The sequence below is a fragment of the Coptis chinensis genome, chromosome 1 (genome assembly GCF_015680905.1).
Source record: "Coptis chinensis isolate HL-2020 chromosome 1, ASM1568090v1, whole genome shotgun sequence".
Lineage (NCBI taxonomy): Eukaryota > Viridiplantae > Streptophyta > Magnoliopsida > Ranunculales > Ranunculaceae > Coptis > Coptis chinensis.
The window spans coordinates 46,900,986-46,913,285 of NC_141456.1; the positions used below are offsets into that span (position 1 = coordinate 46,900,986).

Sequence of the window (12,300 nt, forward strand, 5' to 3'; positions counted from 1 at the left end):
ACACTCTAGAAAGGGTCTTTATATTTGCAAAATAATACTCTGAATAGTATTCACATATGTACAACGAATAATTACTTAGATGGTTACCTCAACTTTTGTTATGCTGCACAGATTTTAGGCTTAGCTTTTTTTTCTGCTAATAGTTAAACTTTTTGCTATTTTTTTTCCCCCGAATAGATAGACCTTAAAGTCAAATACAATTGCTTGTGAGCTTAAGCTCAAAAACAATGTTGATGTTTACAATCACACTCTTGCGACGATGACACTTGTGCAATTTGCTTCTGCAGTAAGTCCCCTTATTGAATTTTCTATTTTTTTTTCCTGGAGTTCCGAACCTGAGTGAAGAAGTGTTTGGTTGGAAAATGGAGAGGCCTGATTATCTTACTGCCCCTTGACATTGCGATGGATATGTTAGTTGGGACTCGGGTATCAGGTCATAGTGTCTTAATAGGATGCTTAACCTGCAGTTGATGACTGGAGACATGGTGCTGCATCTTGCAGGTTTACAAGTCAGATTTAAAGAAATTTACGCTACTGGTATTTTACGAGGTTTGATTGATGAACAAATTAGGAAGAAAGAATGGATTGATTTTGACCTTTTAGTATCTTTTTGTTTTATTCCGGGAATACTATAAGGGATATGGTGGTTCATGGGGCACCCGCAATTGCTATATCCATGACCCTTTCCCCGGCTGTGGAAGTGTTTAACATGGAGCCGTTTGTTGGAACATCCGAGAATGCGACTTCTTTTCTTTTCCATAAATTAGACTATCTTGTCTCCAGGTACCTCTTTTTTTCTTAAGATGTCATTTCATATCCCAACCATTATATGACTTATGAATTATTATTTGCAGCCGCCTAGCTGCTGTAAACTTTGTCGCCGATGCGTGATAAAACTTAAAGATGTCATAACAAAGAGTCTTTGCTTCTTGGGATTCTAAATCTGTTTTTCGTAGTAGATTTAACTCTAGATTCTAGTCTTAGAATGATTGGAAAAACTGTTTAATCGATGAGAAACAAAAAACGATGTATTATCATTCTTCAGGGCTTACATAGAATCTGCTTTGAAACCATGGTTGAGGATGATGTTGCTTCAAATAAAGCTATTGGTTCATATGGAGCAAGCTTTATTAAGAATACTCTAAAGGATTCTAAGAACATTTCTATTTTAACTCATTGCAACACTGGCAGGTGCTCGGATTTTGCAATATTGTAGACTTTCGCGTATTCTATCGATCTAGTAAGAGCTTATGTAAAATAGGTTACGATACATTCACCCCGTACATTGTTTCAATAGTCTTGCAACAGACTAGATATGGTAACGCCCTTAGAGTTATCCATGGACTTCATAATCGATGGGGTCCTTGAAAAGATCAACTAGTCTTGACATTAAGTTTTACATGTGCATGTCATACTAATCGAGAGTCGCGGATGATGACGATTGTCAAATCTCTCTCCCTCTCTCTCTCTTCTAGTATCCAAACGGGGGTCATTTTATTCTATTTTGCAGGGAACCTGGGGCAGAGCAAAAATTCAAGGACATTAGCAATGCCTATGAGGTAAGCGGTCGGTTTTTGACTATCATATCCCGTGATCAATGTTTTCAGCCATGGAAGATTTGCCTACACTACACCATTTGGGTGATTTTGCAACATTTGAGATTTCTTATTAGTAACGGATACTCATCCGTTAGGTAATTACTCACATATATTATCCGTTAGAAATGTTTTTATAACCGTTAGTACTCATCTATGCAAATAATTGGAATTATTATGTAACGGTTATTGGATATTTTTTAATGCTTTGGAATGTGTTACAAACTAACATATCAAACTAAATCGGTAGAAAAAGAAAATAATCACACCAAAACTTAAGCGGAATTTATTTTTGTTCTCGCGCCCAGCGTTCCAAAACATAGCACATGCCTTAATCCCTAAAAGGAAAAAAGAAAAAGAAAAAAGAAATGAGTGAAGAGAGAAAAAGAGTGGTGTTTCGCTGCCGCAGCTAGGGTTTTGATTACTCTTGGTAAGTCGTCCTCTCTCACTCATTTGTTCTCCACCTTCTCTTCTCTCATCTTCAACAATCTGTCTTTGGTTGTGATTTTAACTATTAGTTATTTGGTTTTTGATTTCTAAGATGCAATTTGGTATAAATTCGCCTCAAATATCAAACAAGCTTTGCGGACTGAGGGTTCAATTTGCTCAAGGTAACAAATTTATGTATTGATTTATTGCAAGTTTGGGTTTTAGGTCATGGGTTTGGTTACACTTTGAATTATTGGGTCAAAGATGCATTCTTTATGGATGTATTAGTTGTTTGATTTGATTATTAGTAATAAGCTTGATGATGAAGATGAAAATTAGATCTGTTTTGTGTTTTCTTTTTGATTTGATTAATTCAAAGTCAAAATCTGTTATAGTAAGCATTTAGATTCATAAAGTGATTTCATTGACTGTCCGATCTTTGTTTTTAATAGTGATATTAGTCGGTGATGTTTGTTAATACCGATCTGTTTTTAATAGTGATGTTAGTCGGTGATACTCCACCAATGCAAACTTATGAAAGTCTTTGCATTGCCGGTTCCCAACCGAATAAAGGAGGAAGAAGGGGTCTCTTGGAAGTTTATTTTCAGTATAAAGGTAGACATGATGGGCTAGTGATCCATTTCAAGAAAGCTTTTGGTGGTGGCGACTTTTCAAAGGTAAACATGGCTCGTCAATTTTATTAGTATTTGTTAAGTATATAAGCTTTTAATTGCTATATCCGAGATGTATTTGATGAACTTGTAGTAGGCGAAGGGCTGGGCCGTGTTATTATCTTTTTTGTTTCAAAATGGGAATGAGACTCAAAAACTATAATCTAATAAGAAAGCCACTCAAGCTAGCAGGTGACATTCCCTATCTTTTTTTTTTTACTTCAGTTATTTGTTTTAGTTTTTATAAGTGGATGTGTTTAAGATTTGGTTTGGCTTCTTAGGTTCACTTTAGTTTTATTTTTCGACACATACTAAGCTTTTATCACTTCATGAAATTTTGAGAAGAGCCAATGAACTCTTTGAATCCATACTGACCCAATTCCCAAGGACTTGGATTCAGCTAGTATGGTTGGATAAAGGGAAATTCTTTCTTTAAGAAAAAAGGTAGATCAGGTGGGTGCTTTAATACTTACCTTTTTGGTAAGGAAAGGAGGCTCTAGAATAGCGAGTAATAAAGGGAAATGGAGAGGAGCAGCTTGGCTAGAGGGAACAGGACAACACCCATTTCCTTTATGCAAAGTTAACATAAAGATTTCAGGTAAGCATTTCCAAAACTAATTTCAAGGTTGTACCCATGTTACTTGTGAAGAGATAAGTGTCTTTATAGCATGAGCAAGGATATCCACTATTAGTATCACACATGATCGACATGGTACTTACATGTGTATATATAGGATGATATAATTCCAGCTACTTTAATATTTCCTTGCTCTAATTGTCTCTCAGACATCACCTTGTGATTGTACACAAGTTTCTCATATAGCTAGTTGTGATTGTTGTTAAGTGTAATGCGTGTTTTGGATGGACTAGAACTTTGTTGAGTTCCCTCATTGCATCTTATCTCTTGGTCCCAGAACATTGGTTGAGGAGGATAAGGAGTTTTTAGAGAAGAAAAAGAAGTTGCAGGAATCTTGATCTGAGCAGGTAGTTTGTTTATTCTTTACTATTTATGACATTGTAACTCATACCTTTAGAAGCACTTTGCTAGATGTATATGATTGCTCTATAAAACTGAAGGTGTTGATCTGGCTACTTTAGAAATACTTGCCTTTGTTTTGGAAAGTAAGTAAAATTGCAACATTCACTCTAAATCAACCTCTTGTCGTTCCATTCTCAGGTGTGTTATTATGTCTTTTAGCTTCTACTTTTGTTTGCAGAAAGCAGGAGATTTTCTCGTGTACGTTGGCCTCAATGCGGAAAATGAGATAATTCATACACTTGCATTCCTAGGAGTTCTTATGATCTGGTCGGGTGTGATACAAGTGACTTCATTTCACTTGTATTCAAAGACAAAACCTTTACCTTCAAAGGAAGTCCGCAAGAAGAGCAAAAGCTGCCTTGTGAAGGATTACATCCACTTTTAAGAACCTACTAGAAGGTAGCGAGTTGATGACTCTCTTGTCTTCTCTCGGCGATTGAAAGATTTCAGGTGAGTTAGAAATTAGTTTCTTTGGATTTGGAGTCCCAAGATATGTATTGTTGTATTTTTCGAATAGTCAGGGTAATTGTCAGTAAGCTTTTGTTCACGTTATCCAGTTTTGATATTCCTATTGATCTTATGAATGATGTGCACTAGGCCAAAGCAGACAATTTTGGAAGCGGAAGGTGAAGTTGCTAGGTGAAAACATTTGCAAGTAATCTTCTCAACTGTTTCATACTTTTTATCATGAAAAGTGTTTGATGGATTCTGAGTTTCATTCCTCTTCCGAATTCTTGCTTCCTTTTAGCTACTATTTCCAAGCAGTTTTTTTATTTTATGGTGTCAAACTATCAAAGGAACTTAGATAAGCGCACTGAGCCAGTACTTGGTATTACAGGGTTCATCTAGTCAATGGGTTGACGTCATGAAGAGGAAAAGAGCTGTTCATGAAGAAATAATGAATCTGGTGCATCAGAAACGATCTAGTGAACAAGCAGATAAGGTAAATATATGTTATATCCAAATCATGCTAATTATTTATTTATTTTTCATTATTAATTGCTTTATCATTATCTAATGTTGTCAGTTTACATAGAAGTTGTCTAAACTGCAGAAAAAAATATTGACTTCGAACATTAGCATGTTATTTGCATGCAAGTTATAATTTTCTAGTTTTTCATTTAGAAGATTAACATGCTGATCTCGTTACTATTTTTCTTTAGGATGCTAGGAGGAGGATGAAAAAAAAAAACACGGTTCGAGGAGAAAAGGAAAAAAGGTCTTTTTACATCATCCTATCTTTTTTGTTTAAGTCCAACCGGTTTTAAATTCTTTTCTCAATATTCTCTCCATTCCCTGCTCATATTTCTGTTGCCAATTATTGAATTATTTCTGTTTGAATGTTGAGGCTAATGATGTTGAAGTGAATGTAACATACTTGGGTTCTGATTCACTATTATTGTTGTTTTACTTCAATGCTGGAAGGTCGGGGATACAAAAGAAAGGCAGAAAGCTTCAAGGACGAGGAATTCTACATAAGCTCGGTCCCAACAAATCAAGTAGGTTCCAATCCTTTTATTCTCTGGTTAGAACTTCTGCGGTGTGTAGTTGTGTAGAGTGTATAATTTGGCAATGAATATCTTCTAAATACTTAAAACAACCAAAGTTGAAGAAGAAAATTTCATAGGTTTAGACGGAAATTAATCAAAATAATAGAGGTTGTATTTTCTTTAGATCCGCCTTTTAGGGACACTTTAGCTGCAGAGCTTTTATGAATGAAATATTTACATAATCACTCAGTCTCACAATGAATATGACTTGTCCAGCATTACCAGAAGGGAGTGGCCTTCTTATATTCCTACTTGTTTCGCTATATTTTTTTTAAATGTTCGTTTCAAAAAGAAAAAAGGACGGAATTTCCTTTTTTTAAAGGCAGGAGCTACAGTTTCAGCCACAGCCAGAGAGTTTGTAATATCATGTACTCACAAAAACCTCTCTACTAACTAGGTTTAACTATCTGCCGGTATCTGCTACAAAGTGAATCAGGGTGTCCAGTGGGCTCTGGGGTGATGGCATGGGCACTGGGGTGATGGCATGGGCACTGGGTGTGATGGCATGGGCACTGGGGTGAGTTCATCATCATTTATCACTTGAAGAAACTTGATCTCCAAATATCAAACGCTACTATCGGGTTTTGCATTTCCCACTCATAGGGGAGATTTATATTAATTGCAGGATTTCAGCAACCCCTTTGATCTGTTTGAGTCTTTATTTGAGAACATGGGTGGTATGGGCGTTATGGGTGGAGGAGGACGAGGCACTAGAACAAGAGCAGTGGATGGTGAGGATGAGGTGTACAATCTTGTCTTGAATTTCAAGGAAGCAGTTTTGGGGTTGAAAAAAGATTGAGATAACCTTGGGATTTGTGGCACTGTAATGGGTGCGGTGCCAAACACGGGACCAAGGCATCCAAACGTAGTACACCTGTGGGGGGCAAGGTCAGGTCATCCAATCAGCAAGGACTCCTCCGGGTGTTTTCCAAAGAGGTAATGGCGTGCCAATCATGCACGAGGGACGGGTGAATTTTCCACCCTGTAATACTTGTAATGTGGTGAAGAGTGAAACCCGATTGAAGAGCTCGCCGACCTTAACAAGTCTAAGACAAAGCAAATGCAAGAAGATAGTTATTAAGGTGCCACTACCTTCTCATTTCTATTATTGACATCCCGACCTCCTGGGAAGCAAGTCTTTGTTCTCTTGTAATGGGGCCTGAAAGGTTGTTCGATGCGTAAGTAGTGGAATCAAGAAGAAGCTCCGAGTGGATGTTGCTCAAATTATCATGCTATAGACATTAATTGTGGAATTTTAGTTTTGAATAATTCGTCTAAATTTAGTTGAACGTTGTTAAGATTATGTGAGACGATGTTTTTTCACAAAAAATAGTTATGTGAATTCTTTAAGATATTTTTTATTGAATGATTTAGTAATGAAATTCAATTTGTTATGATTTGTGGTGAATTGTTATAGGGTTACTGTGTTCTATAAAAATTGTTTTGGGCAGGATTATGTAAATGAAAATGTACAGGTATATGCATGAATTGCACCATTTGTAATGCTAAATGCGTCCCAAATAAAACGTGTGCTTTTATGGAATTTATATCATTAGCAACAACAATTTTAGTGTAGCTAAAAGATTTAATTCTACCGTAACGTAGACACCTTTTGCCACACTTGGTGTGTCGCTAAATTTATGGACGTCTGTTGCCAAATGTATGCGACTAAAAATTCAAACTTTTCTGCAATGGAAATAGTGTAGCAAAAGGTTGCCTTTGTGACGCCTAGTTGTGCGACTAAAGGTATCACTTTTGCAACGCCATCCTAGTTGTTACAAGCTCTTTTTTGCGGCCAAAGCCGGCTGCAAATAGTTTGAAATAATTTTTGTAATTAATTTAATTTTCATAAATGAAGTAGCAACGGAATTAGTGTATCAGCGCCCGCCATAGGCCGCGAACAAACTAGGAACATTTGCCACGCCACTTTTGGCGTTGCATTTGAGTTTTTGAGACGCACTTTTTAGCCACGCCTTTGCAACGCCATCGGGTGCGTTGCGACAGATCTTTTGCCACGCTCAAAGGCACCTTTAGCGATGGGGTATGGCGCTGCTAAAAACATGTTCTGTTGTAGTTAAGAACCGAAATGAAGAATTGGAACCAGGAATACCCGCTGAGTACCGATGGTTATGGATAAGGTTCCACAATTTTAAGAACCACAAAGAACTAGAACTAGAACCGGAACCGCAAAACTAAATGGTTCTTAGTTCTTACAACACTAAGAACCGGACCAGAACAAGACCCTTGACACCCCTAGAAACATGTATGTTATTTATTAGCTTCATTTTTGTCAAAATAATGACAGAGGGAGTGTATATGTACTTTTCAATTTTGTATTTGTGATCACATTCTTCAAGGAAATGAAAAATTAATCTCCATATTTTTCCTTTTCTCTAAAGTTCACAGTACAGCGAATCGGCACATCCATCCAATTGACACAATAAAATATCAATAAATTGGTCCGAAGATCCAATTTCGTGTTAAAACAACTCTGGAGGACAAGTTTTTTTGAAAATCACCCACACAACCAAATCCGAAGTTATAATAGCCCACAAGGACAAAATTGTTTGACCCGAGACTTTTTCCTTTTTTTAATTCCGAATATACCCTTCGTAGTTTCATATACAAGTGAAGCATCTTCGCCATGATTAGAAAGGTGTTTTTGCATCGAGCTCGACACCACTGATGTCGAAGACGACGACGAAGAAAAATCCAAAGACCGTCTTTTAATGCTCACCAAACCCATTCCGCATGATCATGATGCCTTTCAATCCACCGATCCCACCACCACCATAAATTAATTTAGAATTTATTTGCATTTCTTGGTGTTGATTACTGGCTATGCTAGGTGACCCTCGTTCTGCTGCTTATGTTTGTACTCATTACTTGTTTTTCAATAACTTGAACACCTGCAAGCTTTTTATCCTTGTTAAATGGTAGAGGTGAAAGTCTATTTACATTGATCTACATTATACAGAAGGTGGTAATAGTAATAGTAATCAATCTTCTAATGAATATCCAAAATGGGTAAGTGTGATTTGTAATTATAAGTTTAAAGAGTTTGAGGAATTCCATTTTCGAATTTGGGGAAGTTTCGTTTTGGTGTTTGTGCTGACTAATTGTTGTGAAATGCGAAATGAGTTTGCAAACAATGTTGGGTTGGATTTGAAATCTGATTTGATTTGTTACTAGTTCTCTTTTGTTGTGTTATATGGATTTGAATGACTTTGTGCGGTGCATTTGGATCGAATAGAAATGATGCATTACAATTCATGTTCATATGATTAATCAGTAAAAAAAAATCAAAATAATGACAAAACTAATCAGTAGGAACTTGGTCCATACTCCATACTATCCTGGATTCCCATATGACTTCAATGAACACAAGTAAGAAAGGCCTTCACACCTCATGTTGAGGTATGAACAATGATTGTTCATAACTCATGTTGAGGTATAAACAATGATTGTTTATACTCTAATATGCGTTCTTACTGATCATACATTATGTTGAGGTATGGACATTGATTGTTCATACCCTAAATAGGTATGAACAATGATTGTTCATAGCTCATGTTAGTATAAACAATGATTGTTCATACCCCAAATAAGTATAAACAATGATTGTCCATACTCCAATAGGTGTTTTTACTGATCATACATTACGTTGAAGTGTGAACAGTGATTGTTCATACCCCAAATAGTTATGAACATTGATTGTTCATACTCCAATAATTAAGTGTTCTTACTGATCATACATTTTGTTGATGTATGAACAGTATCAACAATGAGTGTTCATAGCTCATGTTATTGAGGTATGAACAATGATTGTTCATACGCCAATAGGTGTTCTTACTTATCATATATTATATTGAGGTATAAATATTAATTGTTCATACCCCAAATAGGTATGAACAATGATTGTTCATAGGAATAATGAGTGTTCATAGCTCATGTTGAGGTATTAACAGTGATTGTTCATACCCCAAATAGGTATGAACAATATTGTTCATACTCCAATAAGTGTTCATACTGTTCATACATCACATAATGTATGATCAGTAAGAACAATGATTGTTCATATGAACAATGAGTATTCATATCTCATGTTGAGATATGAACAATGATTGTTCATACCCCAAATAGATATGAACAATGATTTTTCATACTTCAATAGGTGTTCTTACTGATCATACATTATATTGAGGTATGAACATTGATTGGTAATACCCTAAATAGATATGAACAATGAGTATTCATAGCTCATATTGAGGTATGAACAGTGATTGTTCATACCCCAAATAGGTATGAACAATGATTGTTCATACTTTAATAAGCTAAGTGTTATTACCGATCATACATTATGTTGAGGTATGAACAGTATGAACAATGATTGTTCATACTTCAATAGGTGTTCTTACTAATCATACATTATATTGAGGTATGAACAATGAGTGTTCATAGCTCATGTTAAAGTATGAATAATAGGTATAAATAATCAGTCATACTCTAATAGATGTTATTACTGATCATATATTATCTTGAGATATGAACAGTGATTGTTCATACCCCAAATAGGCATGAATAGTGATTGTTCATAGCTCATGATGAGGTATGAACAATGATTGTTCATACTATATACATTGGGTCATTTCGGTTTGGCTGGGCCGTTTATTATTTCGCATTAGGGGTATACTTGACATTTCATCTACCCGAGCCAGTTTTAATTTCGCGTCAAGGGTATACTTGACCTTTCATCTACCCGGTCCTTGTGAGTGATTAAAAAAAAATGTGTCCTTACGAGCTACTTTTACCCCTGATCTGTCCTGGAGAGTTTCTCCCTGCTCAAGAAAAGAGTCTAGAGGGCCAATTTCGGGGAAAAACAACTCTAGAGGACACCATTTTTTTTTAGTAACTCACAAGGACAAACTCCAACATTAAATAACCCATGAACCCACGATTTCAATTTTAGTAACCCTCAAGGACAAAATAAGTTGGTCCAACCTTTTTAATTTTTTTAAAATACCAGTTTTACCCCTTTGTGTTATTATAGATATAAAGTATAGAAATATTTATTTATTTTTTAAATACCAGTTTCACCCCTTTGTGTTATGTGTTTATAGCGAGAGAAATTTAGTGATTGTTCGTACCCAAATAAGTGAACATACCTCATACACTATGTTGATGTATAAACAATGACCACAAATATGTACGAACAATTAATGATTATTCATACTCTAATAGGTGTTCTTACTAGTCATACATTATGTTGAGGTATGGACAATGATTGTGCATAACTCCTGTTGAGGTATGAACCCCGAATAGATATGAACAATTAATATTCATAGCTCATATTGAGGCATGAACAATATTTTGTGCTAATGATAAGACTCGAAGAGAAGAAAGATTACCCAACAAATGTGGGATATCTCCTATGAGAATGCTCGTTTCAAGACTCAAAATAACAAGATTTGGTAGTAAGCCAAGTTGTGAAGGAATCCTGCCCGAGAGATTATTCCAACCCAAGTCCAACATCCTGAGATTAGTACATTGTACGTGACAGACTAACTGGAACTTCACCCCTAAAAGTATTATTAGTGAAATTAAGACGTCGATTATGAGACAAGTGGTCGATTTCTCGTGGGATTTCACTGTCGAATCTATTGTTTCAGAGGTCAACGAACCTTAGAAAACTAAGGTTACCGATATGGGTGAATTGTTGCCAGCTAAATTCTGAGCAAAAAGGTCAAGTACTATATATGATATGACTGTTTGATCATGACTATTGCTGCAAGTAATACCCTGCCATGAGAACCTAAATGGAAAAAGAAATGAGAAGCAACGAGAACCTAAATGGAAAAAGAGGGAAATAAAATCCATTAAAAAATAGAAATCCCTTGGGAGCTTAGTTCGATTGTTTATGGAACAGTTTTACCTACCACTGAAGATAGATGAGATGATTCAAAAGATTCATTTCTTCCGCCATAACCCTCATGAATCCTTTTTAGAGGCCTGGAATCGGTATACTGATCTTCTTATAGAGTATCCACATCATAACCTTGCGAAAGACACGCTTGTTTGTACCTTTTTCAAGGGGCTTTCACATCATCATAAGGAGGTTCTTGATATAATGATTGGGGGTAGTTTCCTTAGTAAAGGAGCCTCAGAGGCTTATAAGTTTTTAGAAGATCAATCCAAGCGTAATAATAACTGGGGGGTAACGATATCCCCCGCTCCGCTACTTCTTCTTCCACAACCAAGGCTGTCAGTATGTTTGAGGTTAAATTTGATCCCGAGCTTAGAACTCTAATCAAATCTCTCACAAAAAATAGTATAAGCCATTTCTACTCAACATTAGCCTACTCCTGTCATGAAAATCAACTCTCTTCCATGTAATTTCTATTTTAGTCTTGAGCATACCGACCCTTATTGTCCTCTCGTCTATGAACAGCCACACGCACAACCAGACAATGTTTGCTCCGTAAATGGCCTTCCTATTCCTAACGCACCTTGGAGACAAAACCCCAACTTCAATTGGAGAAATAATCAACCAGTTACACCTCCGGGGTTTAATAATCAAAATGTTAGGCAAGCAAACAACTATAATCCATCTCCACCACGACAAGGATATGGACCAGGTAATTATAATAATTATAATAATAATAATAGAGGTATCGTCCCGGTTAATAACAACTATCACAACCCACCTGTTATTAATCAACGCGATATAGTTCCTATCACACCACCTAGGGCCACTATACCTTCACAACGGGATCGTTTCGATGCCTACATGCAAGCTTAACAACAGATTCTACAATCCATTCAACAATCCATACAACAGTTAACCCAAGAGAAAGCCCAACCAAAAGGTGTGTTTCCCAGTCAAGCTATACCTAATCCTAAAACACTAAACACAGCCTTTGAAATAACTGGTAATACTAGTAATGGAAATTTAAACGTAGGTGAGTTAAATTCCATCACCACTTTCCGTTCTGGAAGAGTGGTTGATAACACCATAA

General features: G+C 36.2%; 2 long non-coding RNA genes across 2 annotated transcripts; both read left to right on the top strand.

The window, feature by feature from the left end:
- The first annotated feature begins 1,498 nt into the window (after window positions 1–1,498).
- Window positions 1,499–2,607, top strand: LOC147524306 (uncharacterized). The gene is made up of 3 exons (XR_015196927.1): window positions 1,499–1,559; window positions 2,137–2,206; window positions 2,523–2,607. It is a non-coding gene; the product is annotated as an uncharacterized LOC147524306 (long non-coding RNA).
- Window positions 2,608–3,144: 537 nt separating this feature from the next.
- On the top strand, window positions 3,145–4,025 carry LOC147524307 (uncharacterized). Its single transcript, XR_015196928.1, has 3 exons — window positions 3,145–3,293; window positions 3,610–3,679; window positions 3,913–4,025. It is a non-coding gene; the product is annotated as an uncharacterized LOC147524307 (long non-coding RNA).
- The last annotated feature ends 8,275 nt before the right edge of the window (window positions 4,026–12,300 follow it).